Genomic DNA, 22050 nt, shown 5'->3' with positions numbered 1-22050 from the left:
TGCCAGGAGAATCCCATGGACAGAGGAGCCTAGCAGGCTACAGTCCATGGGATTGCAAAGAATCTGACATAACTGAGCAACTTTCACTTCATTTCACTTTACTTCATTGATTTGCTGAGCATACTTCTCAGATGTAATGATTTCACTGGGATTCAGAAAGCTGTAGTGGATCAGACCAGCAGCAGACCACCAAACAGTGACCATGAATTTTTTTTTTTTTTTCGGTGCAAGTTTGGCTTTGGGAAGTGCTTTGAAACTTCTCTTTGGTCCAATTTCACCTTTCCAATTTGCTTCAAACACTGAATGACCATTCAATGGTTGACTTTGAGTTCTCCAGCAAATTCTCATGTAATTATAAGAGAATCATCTTCGATGATTGCTTTCAATTGGTCTTTGTCAACTTCCAATGGTCAGCCACTAAGCTCCTCATCTTCAAGACTCTCATCTCCTTTGCAAAACTTCTTGAACCACCACTGCACTCCACTGGCCCAGAACTGTTCATTAGCAGTTCCTGGGCCAGATGCATTGTTGAGTTGTGAATGGTCTCTGCTGCTTTAACACTCATTTTGAATTCAAATAACAAAATCACTTGAGTTTGCTTTTTGTCTAACATCATTTCCCTAGTCTGAAATATAAAATACAGAGTAAATAATAGGTCATTAGCAAAAAACATAAAGTGAAAAATGTGCATTAAAATGATGCATATAATTTAACCACATTTAAGAATGTACTCCAATATCAAATGGCAAATGTTAACAATGCAGATACCACAATTACTTTTGAACCAACCTAGTAAATACGTTTGTATTTCCACCCCACCCCCGCCCCAAATCCAGTACTTTGGCCACCTCATGCGAAGACCTGACTCATTGGAAAAGACCCTGATACTGGGAGGGATTGGGGGCAGGAGGAGAAGGGGACGATAGAGGATGAGATGGCTGGATGGCATCACTGACTCGATGGATGTGAGTCTGAGTGAACTCCGGGAGTTAGTGATGGACAGGGAGGCCTGGCGTGCTGCGATTCATGGGGTCGCAAAGGGTCAGACACGACTGAGTGACTGAACTGAACTGAACTGAATAAATATGTTTGTATTTCCACCAACACCACTACCCACCCCCCAATCTCTAGAACTACATCTAACAAGGTTTTTGAGTTTTGTTAATGAGTCTGTTTTTCGTATGCTTTTAGTTTGGTGAGGGGAGGGTTTGCTCTGTCTGTGTCTTGTAGAATCCTAATTCCCTGAAAAGAGACTGAGCCCAGGCCCTCAATAATATTTGCACAATTCATAAGCATATATTGGTTGGAAAAGTATTTACCATAAAAAAAGTTTATGAACCATATGAAGAGAAAACAACATACTAACTTTATATTTATGAGGAGTATTGTGCAGGATGAGAAAAATTAAAAGACATATATGAATTGATATGGAGATATTTTTAAGATGTTGCATACTAAAAGTAAATGCTACATCCATAAATAAGAACAAACATACATATGGCATATACATTTGCATTTACAAATATTATTCTCAGATGAAAATGAAGAAACAAATTTGGGCCAGTCTCTGAGTATGAGGCCTAGAAAATGCTGAAGGAAAATAGGAAATTTATTCAATCCCATATACTTTGGATTTCATTTATGCTTTTATTATTATCTATTTTACTACATTTTCTTATAAATAGTAAAAATGTTAAAGTAATTTTTTTATTTTATGTATAATACAACTGAAATATAGTAAAGAAGGAAACCTATATAAAATTAAATATTTTAAATAACAAATAAAAAGTTCACTTAAATGACAATAATCTAAATAAAAATTTATTAAACTTAGAAATTTGAATTCCAGTCCATTCTAAAGGAGATCAGCCCTGGGTGTACTTTGAAAGGAATGATGCTAAAGCTCAAACTCCAGTACTTTGGCCACCTCATGCAAAGAGCTGACTCATTGGAAAAGACTCTGATGCTGGGAAGGATTGGGGGCAGGAGGAAAAGGGGATTACAGAGGATGAGATGGCTGGATGGCATCACCAACTCGATGGACGTGAGTTTGAGTGAACTTTGGGTGTTGGTGATGGACAGGGAGGCCTGGCATGCTGTGATTCATGGGGTCACAAAGAGTCAGACACAACTGAGTGACTGAACTGAACTGAAATAAAAATTGCTCTGTCTGAAAAAGTATAAAACATATAGATACATGAACTGATGATGTATGGCAAAATCAATATTGTAAAGTAATTAGCCTCCAATTAAAATAAATCAATTTAAATTTTAAAAAATCAGTATAAATATATAGCATTTTCCTCATTAAATCATTTATTTATTATTAACGCCTTGCTATATAAGCATTACAATTTTCTAGGTATATTGACAAGCAAGAATTATGGAGCTTACATTGTAGCATGGAGCAAACTGTTATGAATAGCACAGTTGTATGATTATATTATTTGATGATAGTTATAATTTTCTAGAAGAAAGAGAAATCAGAGTCAAATTTATTTATTTATTCTTTTAATATAAATTTATTTATTTTAATTGGAGGTTAATTACTTTACAATATTGTATCGGTTTTGCCATACATCAACATGAATCCGCCTCAGGTATACACATGTTCCCTATCCTGAACCCCGCTCCCTCCTCCATCCCCATAACATCCCTTTGGGTCATCCCAGTGCACCAGCCCCAAACATCCAGTGTCATGCATCGAGCCGGGACTGGAGATTCATTTCATATATGATATTATACATGTTTCAATGCTATTCTCCCAAATCATCCCACCCTCTCCCTCTCCCACAGAGTCCAAAAGCCTGTTCTATAGGTCTGTGTCTCTTTTGCTGTCTTAAATAAAGTAAAGTGAAGTCGCTCAGTCGTGTCCGACTCTTTGCGACCCCATGGGCTGTAGCCCACCAGGCTCCTCTGTCCATGGGATTCTCCAGGCAAGAATACTGAGTGGGTTGCCATTTCCTTCTCCAGGGGATCTTCCTGAACCAGGGATCGAACCCAGCTCTCCCACATTGCAGACAGACGCTTTAACCTCTGAGCCACCAGGGAAGTCTTCCATACAGGGTTATCATTAAAATAGTTTCTGCATTCAAAGGAAATGGAACCTGATGTCAAATGACTCTCTTCATGATGGATGATGCATTTAATGATGCATTAATTAATATGAGATACAATGTTTCTTCTCCAGAGCATCTTCATAGCATTAGTCAACTCAGAACTTCTTAGACTGTAGATTAATGGGTTCAGCATGGGCGTTATGATTGTATAAAACACACTCAATAGTTTATCAGTGGGGAATGTTTTAGCAGGTCTTGCTGCTGCTGCTGCTGCTAAGTCACTTCAGTCATTTCTGACTCTGTGTGACCCCATAGATGGCAGCCCACCAGGCTCCTCTGTCCCTGAGATTCTCCAGGCAAGAACACTGGAGTGGGTTGCCATTTCCTTCTCCAATGCATGAAAGTGAAAAGTGAAAGTGAAGTCGCTCAGTCGTGTCCAACTCTTAGCGACCCCAAAGACTGTAGCCCACCAGGCTCCTCCATCCATGGGATTTTCCAGGCAAGAGTACTGGAGTGAGGTGCCATTGCCTATCAGGTCTTACATACATGAAAATACAGGAAACAAAGAAGCAGACAACCACAGTGATGTGGGAAACACGTGTCTGGAGGGCGTTCTGCCTCCCTTCCTGACTCAGGTTCTTCAGAGAGTGCAGAATGACTCTATAGGAGATGAGTAAGAGCAAAAACCCAAGAGTGCAGATCAGTCCTCCACTGAATGCAACTAGAAGGTAACTGGCATAGGTGTCAGTGCAGATGAGTTTCAATAAGGGGTACATGTCACACGCATAGTGGTCAATGATATTGGGACCACAGAATGGGAGCCCACAAACAGTGCAAAGTTGAATTACTGAGTGTAGACAGCCTCCAACCCAGGACACCACCAGCAGCACAACACACACCTTTTGCCTCATGATCACCAAATAATGCAAGGGCTTGCAGATGGCCACATAGCAGTCATAGGCCATCACAAGCAGAAGGAAGACCCCTGATCCAGCAAAAATGTGCTCTGCAAACAGCTGAGTCATGCAAGATTCAAAAGATATGTCCCTCCACCCCCACGCAAAGAAAAAGTCTGAAATCAATCTGCAGGTAGTAGAAGAAGAAGTGACATCCATAGACACTAAGCTAGCAAGAAAAAAGTACACTGGTGAGTTCAGAGTCTTACTGACAGTTACAGTAATGATAATGAGAAAGTTGCCCAGTACAATCAAAATGCAAAAGACCAGGAACATGACAAAGAGGACTTTTCACTCCTTTGGATTCTTTCTGAGGCCTGAGAGGACAAAGTAAGATAAATTGTTCCTTGGTTCCATCTAGTTCTTCCGAGAGCTGAATTCACATATAAGAAGCAGTTTACCTACAAAACAAGGGAGTAAAGAATTAAATGCTTAATTTTTTATTTATCCATTCATTAGAAGAATGTGAATGGAGTATCTTTTGGGTCCAATGTGCCATGAATATTTTAATTACCAGCTTGAATAAGCCATAGAACACTACCCTCAATGCTATGACACATAATGAGGAATTAGGCAATTCCAGCCATTAACTGAATATTCACACAGTGCTAACAGTCACATCACAGGTGTATATCAAACTAGAATCAGAGAAGATTTCCCAAAGGAAGCAATGCTTCAGCTTTTTTCTTTTTTTTTAATGAGGGAATTTAAAAAAATAGAAAAATGGGAAGAGAATTCCATGAAAAGGAGCACCATTTATAAAGTCACAAATGTGTAATACCTGTGACTCTCTTAAGGTAATTTACATAATCAATGTGAGTAGACTAAACTATGAGTAGAAGATCCCTGTCTTGAATTGTCTCAGACCTCACTGATACATCTTGGGTCTTTAGGTGGATATTTACCTTTTCCTGACCAGTAAATGCTGCAGCAGTATAATTTTGTGTCTCCAGCCCCTCTCTCTCCCTTAATTTTCAAATTTATATATGCAACATCTCTAGTTTTTGACATCCAGTTGATAGACAATTTAGTATTTATAAAACTAGCTTTTAATTTTTCCATGAAAAACAGAAGCAGTTCTTATACAAAATTTAAAGAGGAATTCCTTATTTATTTCATTAAATACTATCATTTTCTATGCTATTGTCCCGACAAAATAATTTCAGTCCTCTGCACTTGATACTCTCATAAAACGTTGTTAAATCCTGTTGACTCTACTTTCAAAATATATCACTAATTTTTCATTCCCTTCTTAATTTCTTCTTGTTCTACTGCAGTACCTTCCTACCAAGTTTTTTGTGTGTTTATTCTCCAAAAATTGGTTCTCCTAAAGCAGCTCAAATTGTCTTTTCAGTTTTATTCTGATGACATCACTCTATTGCTCAAAACTGCTACAGTATATTCCAATCATGCACTCCACTCATAGTCTAATGTATCATATTTAATATTTACAATAACAAGAAATGCAATTGCCATTTTATAATTGAGGAATTTAACACTCAGAAAATATTGATTTTCCCAAAATCACATATTTCTAAGTAATTTCAAAGTAATTTATTTAATTTAATTTAATTTCTTTAATGTCTTATATAAAGAAAGTCATGCAACTGTGAGCCTGGTTCTCCTTATTTTCTTTTAGTCTTACCTTGTGGAGGTTTGTTCAGAATCTAAGGATGATTTCAAGTTACTCATAAACACTTGAAATTATTTTTCATCCAGTTTGATGACAGAGGCCAAATGCTGCCTTATTACTTGAGTTTTTTTCATCTAGCAGTCTGTCCTTTTTCCCCACTGAGTCTTCTGATTATTCAGAAGTTCATTTTTATATAAAATATAGATTATTTGAAAGGATTTCCATGGCACACAGGAAAAAAATAGTTTATCATATCAGGAAATGTATCAAAATGACAGCAAATCTGCCACATTCATAGAAACATAGATATCAATTAGTCATTTCCTAGGGAAGCTTTTCACAACTTATTTCCTACTAACATGAAAAATAGCATTTGAATGTTTAGCTCTTCTCACACTCACATTAACATAGACAGAATAATTGATTCCAGATTTCAAAAGATTTTGCTGTGATTTCTTTGTCATGCTTTAAACTTAAGAAATGACCTCCTGAAAAATGTATTACAGTCACTGAATGGATAGTATCTTCTCCCTGTTAAGGGTAAGATTATGGGATATTTCATCCCTTCCAGTTTAACTTATCATCAGTTCAGTTCAGTTGCTCAGTCGTGTCCGACTCTTTGCAACCCCATGAAGCGCAGCATGCCAGGACTCCCTGTTCATCACTATCTCCCGGAGTTCACTCAGACTCATGTCCATCGAGTCCATGATGCCATCCAGCCATCTCATCCTCGGTCGTCCCTTCCTCCTCCTGCCCCCAATCCCTCCCAGCATCACAGTCTTTTCCAATGAGTCAACTCTTCGCATGAGGTGGCCAAAGTACTGGAGTTTCAGCTTTAGCATCATTCCTTCTGAAGAAATCCAAGGGTTGATCTCCAGAATGAACTGGTTGGATCTCCTTGCAGTCCAAGGGACTCTCAAGAGTCTTCTCCAACACCACACTTCAAAAGCATCAATTCTTCGGCGCTCAGCCTTCTTCATAGTCCAACTCTCACATCCATACATGACCACAGGAAAAACCATAGCCTTGACTAGACGGACCTTAGTCAGCAAAGTAGTGTCTCTGCTTTTGAATATACTATCTAGGTTGGTCATGACTTTTCTTCCAAGGAGTAAGCGTCTTTTAATTTCATGGCTGCAATCACATGGAGTCTTGGAATTGGAATGTGTCCAAGACTGATTCTTGCTTTAATTAATACACTGGAATTTCCCCCAAAGTTTTAAAAGAAGATTTATAGGACGACTCAGAGGGATGGTACAGAGGAAGGAGGGAAGGGGGTTTGGGATGGGGAACATGTATATACCTGTGATGGATTCATGTTGATGTATGGCAAAACCAATACAACATTGTAAAGTAATTAACCTCCAATTAAAATAAATTTATATTTTAAAAAAGATATTATTAGACCAAATTTCATTTTAAATATGATAATGATGCAACATAATGATGGAAAAATAACTTTAGAATCTTTATGAGACTACAGCCAATCAAGAATAAAGTCAACCCAATGTTTTGTACCATGTGAACTTATTTGTTATATATTTCCCACACCTGGCATAGGAAGATTTTCCATTCTTTTATTTACTACTCAATATTCTCAGCTTGACATTAAGTAGTTCATGATCTGAGTAACAGTCAGCTTCCAGTCTTGCTTTTGTTGACTGTATAGAGCAAAAAAAAAAAAAAAAAAAAAGAGAGAGAGAGAGAAAATCTTAAATTTTAAATTTAAATTAAAATTTAATTTTAATTTAAAAAATTCTTAAATAGAAGAAAGTAGGGAAAACCACAGGATCATTCAGGTATGACCTAAATCAAATCCCTTATGCTTGTACAGTGGAAGTGACAAATAGATTCAAAGGATTAGATCTGATAGAGTGCCTGAAGAATTACGGACAGAGGTTCATGACATTGTATAGGAGGCAGTGACCAAGATCATCCCCAAGAAAAAGAAATGCAAAAAAAGGCAAAATGGTTGTCTAAGGAGACCTTACAAATAACTGAGAAAATAAAAGAAGCTAAAGGCAAAGGAGAAAAGGAAAGATATGCCTATTTGAATGCAGAGTTCCAAAGGATAGCAAGGAAAGATAAGAAAGCCTTCCTCAGTTATGAATGCAAAGAAATAGAGGAAAACAATAGAATGGGAAAGACTAGAGATCTCTTCAAGAAAATCAGAGATACCAAGGGAATATTTCATGCAAAGATGGTCACAATAAAGGACAGAAATGTTATGGACCTAACAGAGTCAAAAGATATTAAGAAGAGGTGGCAAGAATACACAGAAGAACTATACACAAACAATCTTCATGACCCAGATAACCACGATGGTGTGATCACTCACCTAGAGCCAGACATCCTGAAATGTGAAGTCAAGTGGACCTTAGGAAGCGGCACTACAGACAAAGCTAGTGGAGGTGATGGAATTCCAGCTGAGCTATTTCAAATTCAAAAAAATGACTTTGTTAGAGTGCTGCACTCATATGCCAGCTATTTGGACAACTCAGCAGTTGCTGCAGAACTGGAAAATGTCAATTTTCATTCCAATCCCAAGGAAAGGCAATGCCAAAGAATATTCAAACTACTGCTCAATCGCACTCATCTCACAACCTAGCAAAGCCATGCTCAAAATTCTCCAGGCCGGGCTTCTGCAGTATGTGAACTGAGAACTTTCAGATGTTCAAACTGGATTTAGAAAAGGCAGAGGAACAAGAGATCAAATTGCCAGCATGCATTGACTCCTCGAAAAAGCAAGAGAGTTTCAGGAAAAAATGTCTACTTCTGCTTTATTGACTATGCCATAGCCTTTGACTGTGTGGATTACAACAAACTGTGGAAAATTCTTAACAGATGGGAATACCAGACCACCTTATGGTTCCCCTGAGAAATCTGTATGCTGGTCAAAGAGCAACAGTTGGAATCAGACGTGGAACAATGGACTCGGTCACATTGCAAAAGGAGTGAATCAAGGCTGTATATTGTCACCCTGTTTATTTAACTTAAATGCAGATTACATCATGTGAAATGCTGGGCTGGATGAAGCACAAGCTGGAATTAAGAATCCTGGAAGAAATATCAATAATCACAGATATGCAGATGACACCACCCTTATGGCAGAAAGCAAATAACTAAAGAACCTCTTGATGATAATGAAAGAGAAAAGGGGAAAAGCTGGCTATAGCTCAACATTCAAAATACAAACTTCGTGGCATTTGGTCCCATCACTTCATGGCAAATATATTGGGAAAGAATGGAAACAGTGACAGACTTTATTTTCTTGGGCTCCAAAATCACTGCAAATGGTGACTGCAGCCATGAAATCAAAAGACACTTGTTCCTTGGAAGAAAAACTATGACAAATCTAGACAGCATATTGAAAAACGAAAGACATTACTTTGCAGACAAAGGTCCGTCTAGTCAAGGCTTTGGTTTTTCCTGTGGTCAAGTATGGATGTGAGAGTTGGACTGTGAAGAAGGCTGAGCACTGAAGAATTGACGCTTTTGAACTGTGGTGTTGGAGAAGACTCTTGAGAGTCCCTTAGTCTGCAAGGAGATCCAACCAGTCCTTCCTAAAGGAAATGAGTCCTGAATATTCATTGGAAGGACCGATGCTGAAGCTTCAATACTTTGGCCACCTGATATGAAGAACTAACTCATTTGAAATGACCCTGATGCTGGGAAATATTGAAGGCGGGAGAAGGGGACAACAGAGGATGAGATGGTTGAATGGCATCACTGACTTAATGGATATGAATTTGAGTGAGCTTCGGGATGTGGTGGGCAAGGAAGGCTGGATTGCTACAATCCATGGGGTGGCAATGAGCTGGACATGACTGAATGACTGAACTGAACTGAACTTATTCTCAGCTTAAAATTTTGTTAGAGATATAAAATTATAAAAGAAAACACAACTAAATGCATTAGCATTTTAGAGATAACAGCTAATTATTTATCCAATTATTAATTTTTAAAAGGTTAGGACACCTGTGTTATGCCAGAAATTGTACATTGAGTGAGGGCCCAGCAATTTCTAAAATCGGATGGAAAATCATGCAAATTTTTTCTCCTGCATGGATGTTGTTTATTTATGATTCAGACAATAAAGAAAGAGACAGTTTAATAAAGTAATTTTATTATTTTCACTTCTTTTTTTTCTTTTTTAAATAAATTTATTTATTTTAATTGGAAGTTAATTACTTTACAATAGTGAATTGGTTTTGCCTTAAGTTAAGAAATAAAGTAGTGTGAGAGAAAATAAGAGGGAAAATTCTACTATAGATAATGTAACCAGAGATGATTTTTCCTAAAAGGATATGTTTAAGATGAGATTGAAAGAATAGAAAACAAATACCATTGGAAACACTGTTACAGAAATGATACCAATGAACAAAGCAGAACAGATTCAGAGACTCAGAGAACAAACTTATGGCTGTCAGCAGAGAACAATGTGGGAGAGATAGTTATGAAGACTGAGATTTATGTGTTCAAACCACTTCATTTAAAGTGAGTAACCAACAAGGTCCCACTGTACAGCATGGGAAGCTCTGTGCAGTGTTATGTGGCAGGATGAATGGAAAGGGAGTTTGGGGAGAATGGATACGTGTCTCCATGACTGGGTCCCTTTGCTGTCCACCTGAAACTACCACAACATTGTTAATGACTGTGCCTTCATTTTCAGTCACTTCAGTCATGTCTAGTTCTTTGAGAACCATGGACTATAGCCCACCAGTCTCCTCTGTCCACTGTATTATCCACTCAAGAATACTAGGGTGGGTTGCCATGTCCCCAGGAAATCTTCCCAACCCAGGAATGAACACTTTTCTCCTGAGTCTCCTGCATTGCAGGTGGATTCTTTACCACTGAGCCACTGGTGACACTCATTAATTGGCTATACTCCAATATAAAATAAAAAGGTTTTAAATAAAGAAGCTTTATTAATATTACAGAAAGTAATATTAACTTTAAAAATTGAGATAATTAATAAAATTATCTCACTTTCAGAATTGACAGGAGTTGTACTTAGAAAACTCTAAAATTTTCACAAGAATTTTTATGGTAATACTATGTTTAAAAAGGCTTCTGAGAGTGTGCCCTCTTCCTCCATATTTTGATGGGGACGTTTTCAATCTTTCAAAGTGTATGGCAAAAACCACTATAGTACTGTAAAGCAATTAGCTTCCAATTAAAATAAATACATTAAAAAATAAAAAAACAAAGTTGAGGATGTTGTTACCTGTGATCTGTAAATATATGGACTTTATTTTGTCAGTATATTGATATAATATATATTATATATAATATAATAATATACATAATAATATTGACATAATATATCCTTATTATATCTTCCTTCTATCTCCAAGTTGTTGAGATTTTTATGAAATGGAGTTGAATTTCTATATCATCATGAAAAACCCAGGAGAAATAAAGAAAGTAATTCTACCTACAAGCACATCATAAAGAATAAAATAGTTAAGAAAAAACATAAGCAAAGAGAAAAAATCTTGTAAACTGAAAACTACAAAATGTTACTCAGAGATACTAGAGAACACACACATATATGGAAAGACTTTTATGAACTGGGTTATTTAATAGTATTTTTTTTATGACCATAAGTGACCTACAGATTCAGTGCAGTACTTATTAAAATCCAAAAAAGTGTTTTTGGCAGAAATAGAAAAATTCATATGGAATCACAAGGACTCCAAATTTTTGCCAAGACAGTCTTGAAAAGGAGAAAGTGGTTGGTCTAATACTTCCTGATTCTACAACATTACACAAAACAATGGTAGTCACAGCACCAGTTTTGGAATAAAGACAGACAGCAAATTAATGGATTTAAGAGAGTCTAGAAATAAGCCTTTTATATGTGTTTAGATAATTTTCAACAAGTGTGCCAACAACATTTAATGGGGAAAAGATATTACACTGAGTGAAAAAAGGCAATAAAAAAATAATTGATTCCACTTTACACGAGGCACTTAAAGTAGTCAATTTTACAGACAGAAAGTAAAATGGTGATTGCTTGGGGCTCACTGAGTGGAAATGGGAAATTTTATTTAATGGCTGTGGAATTTCAGATTGGGAAGCTGGAAATGTTCTGCAGATAGACAGTGGTGTTGTTTGCATAGCAGGGTGAATTAATGCCACTTTAAAATGGTTAAAATTAAAAATTTTGTTGTGTATATTTGACCACAAATTTTAAAATAAATTTAAGAACTAAGGTAATAGGAGCTTTCCTGGTGGCTCAGTGGTAAAGAATCTGCTTTCAATGCAGGAAACTCAGGAAACATGGGTTCAGTTTCTGGGTTGGGAAGGTCCCCTGGAGGAGGGCATGGCAACCCACTCCAGTATTCTTCCCTGGAGAATCCCATGGACAGAAAAGTCTGGTGGGCAATTATCCACGGGGCCACAAAGAGTCAGACTAGACTGAAGATACTTGGCATGAACACACACCACTTTTGAAGAGCCTGGAGCAAAAAAGCAGAGAGTCTTGAGAAAAGTAGGGTACTGTGCATGCCCCCTCCACACAATACCACCTAAGGAGTTATTTGTTCTTCCTACCCCCTGCTGCAGCGGGGACCCCAATAAAGCCTTGCCTGAATTTCTTGTCTGGTCTCTAATCAAATTCTATTGATTAAGGAGGTCAAGAACCCTGGGTAGTAACAAAGACATCAGCCCAGAAGCCTCTGGGACCTGCAATCACTCAAACAACACAAGTTCTGAGGCCTCTGGCCCCACAGCCAGGGACCCTGGGACTTGGCTTCACCACCAGTGGGCTAGCCCTAGACCCAGGTCCTGGTCTCACCCACCAGTGGGCAAGCATCAGCCCCAGGACCCACTGGGCCAAAGACCCATCCACCAGACTGTGGTCCTGATGCCAGCCCTGAAACCTAGCCCACTCCCCAGCAGGCCAGCACCACCCAGGACACCCTGGCCTGACCATTCTACCAACCAGCAAAATGACACCAGTTCCCAGACACCTTGTTTGGTGACTAGGCACAAAGATATCAATTATGTGTACAATAGCAAAAAGTGTTGTTTCTTTATTAGACAATTATTTCATAAAAATCAGCATGGAAAGGATCGACAATTGAATGAATAGATAAAAGAAATTAACAGATAATTCTAGGAAAAAACATACAAATTATATCAAACAAGTGAAAAGATGTCCAAACCCAATTATATCAAAACGATTTGTGGTAAATTATAAAACCAAATTTAAAATAAATTTAATCTGATTATCATATGCTGTCAGTATTTATCAGGACTGATTTTGAGAATGTGGACAAAAATATTCTCATGGAAGAGGCAGTCCTAAGATGGCAGAGGAATAGGATGGGAAGACCGCTTTCTCCCCTACAAATTCATCAAAAGAACATTTCAACGCTGAGTAAACGTCACAAAACAACTTCTGAATGCTGGCAGAGGACATTAGACACTCAGAAAAGCAGATCATTGTCTTCAAAAACAGGTAAGAAAAAATATAAAAGATGAAAAAAGAGATAAAAGAGGGAGGGAGGGAACTCCGTCCCGGGAAGGGAGTTTTAAAAAGAGAAAAGTTTTCAAACACCAGGAAACACTCTTGCTGCTGAGTCTGTGGCGAGCCTTGGAAGCACAGAGGGCAAAATAACAAGGAGGAAAGATAAATAAATAATTAAAACCAACAGATTACGAGCCCAACGGTAACTCCCCCAGTGGAGAAGCAGCACAGATGCCTGCATGCACCACTAGCAAGCAGGGGCTGGGCAGGGAGGCAGTGCTTTTTAAGAATCGGGCCGGAATGCCCCGAGTGTAACCACAGCGAACTAACTTGGGCTTGCAAACCAGATAGCGACCATGGGATAGCTACCATGTCTCTAACATAAGACACCACCAGGACCGTGCACAGAACAAAGGACAGAACAGAATTAGCCAGCTGAAGACCATCCCCCTCTGGTGACAGGCAGCCAGAGCCAGAAGGGCTGGAAGGAGGCAATCGCAGCCCCAGAGAGACATTAACTACCAAACTGCAAGCAAGCTTCTTCGCTAACTAAGCCTTCCTGGGGCTCTGGACAGGCACCATCCGCCTGAGAAGGGGCGCCAGCGGTACACCCAGAAAGCCGAGCAGCAGGGACGGGAAGGGCGATAAGCCACAGTGACCGCGCTCGCCAAACACCCGAGCTGCTGGGACCTGGGAAGGGCACAAAACGCAGGCCCAACCAAGTCTGCGCCTCTGAGGACTACCTGAGTGCCTGACCCAAAGTGGCCAGCCTCAGACGGTTCCTGGCAGAGCAACCTAGAGTCTGAGTGGTGTGCACCATGAGTGGGATCAGGCCCAGCGCGGCTGAGACACTCCGAGCACAGGCCAGTGTTATTTGTTTGCAGCATCCCTCCCTTCCCACAACGCGACTGAACAAGTGAGCCTAAAAAAAAATAAGTGCCCACCACCGCCCCCCCTTGTGTCAGGGCGGAAAACAGACACTGAAGAGATCAGCAAATGGAAGAAGCTAAAACAGAGGGAACTGCCTTGGAAGTGACAGGTGCAATAGATTAAAATCCTGTAGTTAGTACTGACTACATAGGAAGGGGACGATAGATCTTTAGAAATATAAGCCGGACCAAGGAACTAGCCAAAAATGAACTGACCCCACACTGCCCACAACAACACCAGAGAAAGTCACAGATATACCGTTACTATTTTTACGATCATTCTTTTGTTTGTTTGTTTTTTCTTCTTTTCTTTTTCTTTTTTTTAACATTTTTAAAGTTTTAAGTCCTCTTTTTCTCCTTTAATTTTTATTTTTATAACCAACTATTACTTTTCAAAAAAAATAAAGATACCCTATTTTTAAAGCAAATGCCATATATATATATAATTTTGTGGTTGTTGTTGTTGTTGTTTAATAATTCTTGTGGTTTTTTTTTTTCTTTCTTCTTCTTCTTTTCTTTAATATTGTATTTTTGAAAATCCAACCTCTACTCTAGAATTTTAATCTTTGCTTTTTGGTATTTGTTATCAATTTTGTACCTTTAAAAACCTAATATTCAGTACCCATTTTCACTTGAGAGTGAGATTACTGGCTTGACCACTCTCTCCTCCTTTGGACTCTCCTTTTTCTCCACCAGGTTGCCTCTGTCTCCTCCCTCCCCCTTCTCTTCTCTACCCAACTCTGTGAATCTCTGTGAGTGTTCCAGACAGTGGAGAACACTTAGGGAACTGGTTACTGGCTGGGTTTGTCTATCTCCTTTTCATTTCCTTCTTTTATCCTCCTGGCCACCTCTGTCTCCTTCCTCCCTCTCCTCTTCCTTGTATAACTCCATGAACACCTCTGAGCGGTCCAGACTGTGGAGCACACATAAGGAAGTGATTACTGCCTAGCTGGCTCTCTCCTCTTCTGATCCCACCTCATCTCATTCCAGTCACCTCTAACTCCCCCATCCTTCTTCTCTTCTCCATGTAACTCAGTGAACCTCTAAGGGTGACCCTCAATGTGGAGAAACTTTTCATCTCTAACCTAGATGTTTTATCATCGGTGCTGTATAGATGGAGAAGTCTTGAGGCTACTGTAAAAATAAAACTGAAAACCAGAAGCAGGAGGCTTAAGTCCAAATCCTGAGAACATCAGAGAACTCCTGACTCCAAGGAACATTAATCGATAGGAGCTCATCAAACGCCTCCATACCTACACTGAAACCAAGCATCACCCAAGGGACAACAAGTTCCAGAGCAAGACATACCACACAAATTCTCCAGCAACACAGGAACACACTCCTGAGCTTCAATATGCAGGCAGCTCAAAGTTACTCCAAAACAACTGACATCTCATAACTCACTACTGGTCACTTCATTGTGCTCCAGAGAGAAGAAATCAAGCTCCAGCCACCAGAACTCCGACAAAAGCTTCCCTAACCAAGAAACCTTGACAAGCCACTGATACAATCCCATCCACAGTGAGGAAACTCCATAATAAAGAGAACTCCATAGACTGTGAGAATACAGAAATGCCACCCCAAATGCAGCAATATAACCAAGATGAAGAGACAGAGGAATATCCAGCAGGTAAAGGAACAGGAGAAATGCCCACCAAACCAAAAAAAAAAAAAGAGGAAGAGATAGGGAATCTATCTGAGAAAGAATTCCAAATAATGAAAGTGAAAATGATCCAAACCTTGAAATCAAAATGGAATCACAGATAAATAGCCTGGAGACAAGGACTGAGAAGATGCAAGAAAGGTTTAACAAGGACCTAGAAGAAATAAAGAAGAGTCAATATATAATGAATAATCCAATAAATGAGATCAGAAACACTCTGGAGGCAACAAATAGTAGAATAATGGAGGCAGAAGACAGGATTAGTGAAATAGAAGATAGAATGGTAGAAATAAATGAATCAGAGAGGAAAAAAGAAAAACGAATTAAAAGAAATCAGGACAATCTCAGAGACCTTCAGGACAATATGAAACGCTCCAACATTCTAATTATAGGAGTCCCAGAAGAAGAAGACAAAAAGAAAGACCATGAGAAAATACTTCAGGAGATAATGGCTGAAAACTTCCCTAAAATGGGGAAGGAAATTATCACCCAAGTCCAAGAAACTCAGAGAGTCCCAAACAGGATAAACCCAAGGCAAAACATCCCAAGATACATATTAATCAAATTAACAAAGATCAAACACAAAGAACAAATATTAAAAGCAGCAAGGGAAAAACAACAAATAACACACAAGGGGATTCCCATACGGATAACAGCTGATCTTTCAATAGAAACTCTTCAGGCCAGGAGGGAATGGCAGGACATATTTAAAGTAATGAAAGAAAATAACCTACAGCTCAGATTACTGTACCAAGCAACGATCTCATTCAAATATGAAGGAGAAATCAAAAGCTTTCCAGACAAGCAAAAGCTGAGAGAATTCAGCACCACCAAACCAGCTCTCCAACAATTGCTAAAGGATATTCTCTAGACAGGAAACACAAAAAGGATGTATAAACCCAAACCCAAAACAACATAGTAAATGGCAATGGGATCACACTTATCAATAATTACCCTAAACGTAAATGGGTTGGATGCCCCAACCAAAAGACAAAGACTGGCTGAATGGATACAAAAACAAGATCCCTATATAAGTTGTCTACAAGAGACCCACCTCAAAACAAGGGACACATCCAGACTGAAATTGAAGGGCTGAAAAAAGATATTCCATGCAAATAGAGACCAAAAGAAACCAGGAGTAGCAATGCTCATCTCCGATAAAATAGACTTTAAAATGAAGGCTGTGAAAAGAGACAAAGAAGGACACTACATAATGACCAAAGGATCAATCCGAGAAGAAGATATAACAATTATCAATATATATGCACCCAACATACGAGCACCACAATATGTAAGACAAATGTTGACAAGTATGAAAGGGGAAATCAACAATAACACAATAATAGTGGGAGACTTTAATACCCCACTCACACCTATGGACAGATCAACTAAAGAGAAAATTAACAAAGAAATGCAAACCTTAAATGATACAATAGACCAGTTAGACCTAATTGATATCTACAGGACATTTCACCCCAAAACAATGAATTTCACCTTTTTCTCAAGTGTTCACGGAACCTTCTCCAGGATAGATCACATCCTGGGCCATAATTTTAAAAAAATCAAAATCATTCCAAGCATCTTTTCTGACCATAATGCATTAAGATTAGATCTCAATTACAGGAGAAAAACTATTAAAAATTCCAACACCTGGAGGCTGAACAACACGCTTCTGAATAACCAACAAATCACAGAAGAAATCAAAAAAGAAATCAAATTATGCATAGAAACGAATGAAAATGAAAACACAACAACCCAAAACCTGTGGGACACTATGAAAGCAGTGCTAAGGGGAAAGTTCATAGCATTACAGGCATACTTCAAGAAACAAGAAAAAAGTCAAATAAATAACCTAACTCTACACCTAAAGCAAGTAGAAGAGGAAGAAAGGGAGAACCCCAGGGTTAGTAGAAGGAAAGAAATATTAAAAATTAGGGCAGAAATAAATGCAAAAGAAATAAAATTAACCATAGCAAAAACCAACAAAGCCAAAAGCTGGTTCTTTGAAAGGATAAATAAAATTGACAAACCATTAGCCAGACTTATCAAGAAGCAAAGAGAGAAAAATCAAATCAATAAAATTAGAAATGAAAATGGAGAGATCACAACAGACAACACAGAAATACAAAGGATCATAAGAGACTACTATCAGCAATTATATGCCAATAAAATGGACAACGTGGAAGAAATGGACAAATTCTTAGAACAGTACAACTTTCCAAAACTGAACCAGGAAGAAACAGAAAATCTTAACAGACCCATCAGAAGCATGGAAATTGAAACTGTAATCAGAAAGCGCCCAGCAAACAAAAGCCCAGGTCCAGATGGCTTCACAGCTGAATTTTACCAAAAATTTAGAGAAGAGCTAACACCTCTCCTCCTCAAACTCTTCAAGAAAATTGCAGAGGAAGGTAAACTTCCAAACTCATTCTATGAGGCCACCATCACCCTAATACCAAAATCTGACAAAGATGCCACAAAAAAAGAAGACTACAGACCAATGTCACTGATGAACATAGATGAAAAATCCTTAACAAAATTTCTGGCTTCTCAACCAGAAAACTTATTTTCCCTTGAAGTATTTTTTCTTATATTTCTAATCTACATCAGCCTCAAAAAGTATTCAACAGAGTTACATTCTCACGAAGCAAAGGTGCAGTGAGTTACAAGAAAAACCAATTAGCTCAAAAGTCTGATGTGGTTAATTTTAAGGCTACATTTGTTTTTCTTACTTTCCAACTATGTTAACTAATGCACTCCCAGGTGCACAGTGGATAAGAGATATGGGAACTTAGCAACAAGCATTGGCCCAATAATGAAATCCTACATTAGCACTACTCTAATAACTTTTAACTCTTTGAAAGGCTCTATGTTTTAGACTTTCCGTGCCTCTCACAGTTGGGAGGCTATAAATAACCACATGTGTCACTGTAAGAGTCTAGATATATCTGCCAAGCAAGCTAAAATGCTAATAGAGGGATTTTGATTGAAAATATTTTTCTCATGTCCAGGAGACTTATTAGCTACAGCCCTAAGTTGATTTTCTCCAGAGAAAGGTGGTCAGGAATAGCCCCCTGTTAATGTCAGAGGAGTTGGTGAAAGTCATGAAATAGTAAAACAGACAGATTCTGGTTTTGGGGTAGATGTTCAAGAAAGCCTAGGGAGCCCGTTGAGTTCTGAAGCCTTGCTTAACAGTTCTCTTCCACATGACTTTATCATGGGTGGGATCTCCCGTGGTGGCTCCCTGCACCTCAGGGTTAGTCGAAGGAAATAAACCCAAAAAATTAAAGCAGAAATAAATTTAAAAGAAACAAAAGAGACTATAGCAAAAATCAACAAAGCCAAAAGCTGGTTCTTTGAGAAGACAAATAAAATTGACAAGCCACTAGCCAGACTCATCAAGAAAATAGGGAGACAAATCAAATCAACAAAATGAGAAATTAAAATGGAGAGATCACAACAGACAACACAGAAATACAAAGGATCATAAGAGACTATTATCAGCAACTATATGCCAATAAAATGGACAACTTGGAAGAAATGGACAAATTCTTAGAAAAGTACAACTTTCCAAAACTGAACCAGGAAGAAACAGAAAATCTTAACAGACTCATCACAAGCACAGAAATTTAAATGGTAATCAGAAATCTTCCAACAAGCAAAAGCCCAGGTCCAGACGGCTTCACAGCTGAATTCTACCAAAAATTTAGAGAAGAGCTAACACCTATCCTACTCAAACTCTTCCAGAAAATTGCAGAGGAAAGTAAACTTCCAAATTCATTCTATGAGGCCACCATCATCCTAATACCAAAACCTGAAAAAGATGCCACAAAAAAAGAAAACTACAGGCCAATATCACTGCTGAACATAAATGCAAAAATCCTTAACAAAATTCTAGCAAACAGAATCCAACAACATATTTAAAAGATCATACATCATGACCAAGTGGGCTTTATCCCAGGGATGCAAGAATTCTTAAATACCCACAAATCAATCAATGTAATACACCACATTAACAAATAGAAAAATAGACACCATATAACTATCTCGATAGATGTGGAAAAAGCCTTTGAAAAATTCAACATCCATTTATGATAAGAAAAACCCTCCAGAAAGCAGGAATAGAAGGAACATACCTCAACATAATAAATCTTGCATGTGACAAACTCACAACAAACATCGTCAATGGGAAAAAATGAAAGCATTTCCCCTAAAGTCGGGAACAAGACAAGAGTGCTCACTCTTACCGCTACTATTCAACATGGTTTTGGAAGTTCTGGCCACAGAAATCAGAGCAGAAAAAGAAATAAAAGGAATCCAAATTGGAAAAGAAGAAGTAAAACTCTCACTATTTGCAGATGACATGATCCTATACAGAGAAAACCCTAAAGATTCAACCAGAAAATTACTAGAGCTAATCAATGAATATAGTAAAGTTGCAGGATATAAAATCAACACACGGAAATTGCTTGCATTCCTATACACTAACAATGAGAAATCAAAAGGAGAAATTAAGGAAACAATTCCGTTCACCATTGCAACGAAAAGAATAAAATACTTAGGAATATATCTACCTAAAGAAACTAAAGACCTATATATAGAAAACTATAAAACACTGGTGAAAGAAATCAAAGAGAACATTAATAGATGGAGAAATATACCATGTTCATGGATCAGAAGGATCAATATAGTGAAAATGAGTATACTATCCAAAGCAATCCATAGATTCAATGCAATCCCTATCAAACTACCAACGTTATTTTTCACAGAACTAGAACAAATAATTTCACAATTTGTATGGAAATACAAAAAGCCTCAAATAGCCAAAGTAATCTTGAGAAAGAAGAATGGAACTGGAGGAATCAACCTGCTTGACTTCAGGCTCTACTACAAAGCCACAGTCATCAAGTATGGTACTGGCACAAAGACAGAAATATAGATCAATGGAACAAAATAGAAAGCCCAGAGATAAATCCACACACCTATGGACACCTTATCTTTGACAAAGGAGGCAAGAATATACAATGGATTAAAGACAATCTCTTTAACAAGTGGTGCTGGGAAAACTGGTCAACCACTTGTAAAAGAATGAAACTATATCACTTTCTAATACCATACACAAAAATAAACTCAAAATGGGTTAAAGATCTAAATGTAAGACCAGAAACTATAAAACTCCTAGAGGAAAACATAGGCAAAACACTCTCTGACATAAACCACAGCAGGCTCCTCTATGACCCACCTCCCAGAATTCTGGAAATAAAAGCAAAAAAAGCAAATGGGACCTAATTAAAATTAAAATCTTCTGCACAACAAAGGAAACTATAAGCAAGGTGAAAATACAGCCTTCAGTATGGGAGAAAATAATAGCAAAAAGGCAACTGACAAGGAATTAATCTCAAAAATATACAAGCAACTCCTGCAGCTAAATTCCAAAAAAATAAATGACCCAATCAAAAAGTGGGTCAAAGAACTAAAAAGACATGTCTCCAAAAAAGACATACAGACGGCTAACAAACATATGAAAACATGCTCAACATCACTCATTATCAGAGAAATGCAAATCAAAACCACAATGAGGTACCATTTCACTCCAGTCAGAATGGCTGGGATCCAAATGTCTACAAGCAATAAACGCTGGCGTGGGTGTGGAGAAAAGGTAACCCTCTTACACTGTTGGTGGGAATGCAAACTAGTTCAGCCACTATGGAGAACAGTGTGGAGATTCCTTAAAAAACTGGAAGTAGAACTGCCATATGACCCAGCAATCCCACTCCTGGGCATACACACTAATGAAACCAGAATTGAAAGAGACACGTGTACCCCAATGTTCATCACAGCACTGTTTATAATAGCCAAGACATGGAAGCATCCTTAATGTCCATTACCAGACGAATGCATAAGAAAGCTGTGGTACATATACACAATGGAATACTACTCAGCCATTAAAAAGAATATATTTGAATCACTTCTAATGAGGTGGATGAAACTGGAGCCTATTATACAGAGTGAAGTAAGCCAGAAAGAAAAAGACCAATACAGTATAATAACACACACACACACACATATATATATATATATATACATATATATATATAATTTAGAAAGATGGTAATGATAACCCTGTATGCGAGACAGCAAAAGAGACACAGATGTATAGAACAGTCTTTTGGACTCTGTGGGAGAGGATGAGGGTGGGATGATATGGGAGAATGGCATTGAAACATGTAAATTATCACATGTGAAACCAATCGTCAGTCCAGGTTCAATGCATGATACAGGGTGCTTGAGGCTGGAGCAGGATGGAATGTGGAAGGAGGTGGGAGGGGGGGT

General features: G+C 38.2%; 1 protein-coding gene and 1 pseudogene across 1 annotated transcript in view; both read right to left on the bottom strand.

The window, feature by feature from the left end:
* The window catches only part of LOC102181832 (NADPH--cytochrome P450 reductase), a gene marked incomplete in the record, with an annotated part of 1163480 nt that overhangs the window by 792319 nt on the left and 349111 nt on the right, over window positions 1–22050 (bottom strand).
* LOC102188760 lies at window positions 3157–4372 on the bottom strand (annotated as a pseudogene).

Source organism: Capra hircus, chromosome 25 (genome assembly GCF_001704415.2).
Source record: "Capra hircus breed San Clemente chromosome 25, ASM170441v1, whole genome shotgun sequence".
NCBI lineage: Eukaryota > Metazoa > Chordata > Mammalia > Artiodactyla > Bovidae > Capra > Capra hircus.
The sequence above is the reverse complement of the archived record's forward strand: the minus strand, read 5'-3'. Positions and strand labels throughout refer to the sequence as shown.